Here is a 2,042-nt window from a genome sequence, read left to right as displayed (position 1 = left end):
AAAATCCCTACCTATGGGATACATGATGAAGTTGAGGATCCATTGTCCTATTAAATTAGGGCCAATGGAAGAATGTGACCAGGGATGAAATGGTCAAAGTCATTGAATCTCGTAGATGGAGGTCGATATACTTCAACGTTGGTATAGGATCTCTTATTAGATCAACTTTGATGGGGTAAGACCTTATAGGTCTTATTAAATGGAATCTACAAGCGCAAATTGGGTTGCGATGAATTGTGCAAATCCTTCAAGTCTTGACTTGTGGCAAACGGGTTATACCCAGGTGGAGGGAGTCGACTATGAGGAGACTTCTCACCTGTTGCCATGTTTAAAGTCGATCCCGCATGATCTAGCTCGCATCGAGGGGTAAAGTTGGATTGTCATGAAGATCGCCTCAAGAGAAAAACGTTGTTTTGATTCGTTTATGAAGGCTTTTCATGGCTCTAAGTGTTTTGAGAGTCAACATCAGAGCATGGGGTTTTTTTCGTTTTTACAGGGACCGCCCGCGACCTGGACTAGGGCAATGGGAGATTTTGTTGCACTGGGTTTTTATGCCTCTAATTTATTGTTTGGGCGCTGTTTACTTTTGTACTCCCCACTTCGCTTTTGAACAAGTGGAGATTGTTGGGTTTTGCCCCTAAAGTCTCGATTCCAGTAGTTTTGTAAACAACTTTTGTAATGATAATTATTAAAATATATTTACTTTCACTACTTGACTTTGTATATTTTTTTTAGATTTGTCTTAACCACAAATACATAAACTAATTATACCAAGGTTATTTATTGTAACTTAAACAATGTATGTGGACATACATGTGATATAGGTTGTTCAGTGGTAACCTAAAATGGTTCTGCAGTAGAGTGATATAGGAGGAAATCCTTATCTTGGTAACGGTACTGGAGTCTGCCCGCTTTGTATGCAGTACAGTGTGTTGTATAGTAACACAAGTGATGCTGATCCTTAGATCATTCAATGTAGGAACATGGAGCGGAGCGCCTATTCTTATAACAAAGAGTTTTGTATAAGACCAGACCACGAAGTAACATCTTATTATAATAACACCGTTCATTACTGCAGAACTTACGCATTCCATAGGATGACCATTAAGTAACATGAACCTAAATCCATGAGTGAGGTATGACTCTGCCATATGAGAGGCGAGTCATTTGATATTGATGGGTGCAGGTGGCCAAAACGCGACTCAATGCCCTCCATTTTGACGGGATCATCTGATATTGAGGGAGTTGGGAACCAGCTAATTACAAATGGAATTCACTCATTTCCCAAGATGGGGTAAAGTAGATAGATATTGTCCACTTAAGGGTTGATTCCAGGGGCTTGAATGATCATAGTGCCATCACGTTCTCCTGGCCCGAGAGGTAGTTGGTACCCATAGTTAGGACTATGTTGTATGAGTTAGTAGAGGACAGTGGTACCTAAGGAGGAAGATTACTGAGACTTCGCTCGCTAGGATGTCCCCATAGGTAAACATTGACCTCAATCCTGAGTGAGTTGGGAAACTCCTGCCATTTGAGGGCGGTCCTTTGATTTGCCATGGGTGCGAGTGGGCCAGAACGCCGACTCAAACTACCATTTTGAAGGATTCATTCTGATTTGGGAGCGGGAACTCAGCTTATTACAAGATCGCCTAATTCATCCTTCCTCAAGGCAGGGTAAGTAGATTTAGATAGCTCCGCTTAAAGGGCTTGATTCCAGGGCTTGAATGATAAGTGCCATGCACCTTCTCATTGGCCCGAGAGGTGTTCACACATATTTAGCGACTATAGTGTATTGATACATTAGAGAGATCAGTGGTACTAAAAAAAAAAAAAAAAAAACGAGGAAGATTGTAATTACAGGGGCAAAACGATAATTGGCCCTGCTATAAATTTCGAGCATCCTGTGAGGAGTCATCGTACTTGATGATTGGTTATATCCAATTGGACATAAAAATATATCTATGGCAAGGAAGATTCAACTATCGGTCTTTAATGGAATACCTGGCAATTTAAACGGATGGTGGATATCGTGACTAAAGGGT

This window comes from Benincasa hispida, chromosome 5, assembly GCF_009727055.1.
Source record: "Benincasa hispida cultivar B227 chromosome 5, ASM972705v1, whole genome shotgun sequence".
Lineage (NCBI taxonomy): Eukaryota > Viridiplantae > Streptophyta > Magnoliopsida > Cucurbitales > Cucurbitaceae > Benincasa > Benincasa hispida.
This window is presented reverse-complemented; position numbering follows the sequence as displayed.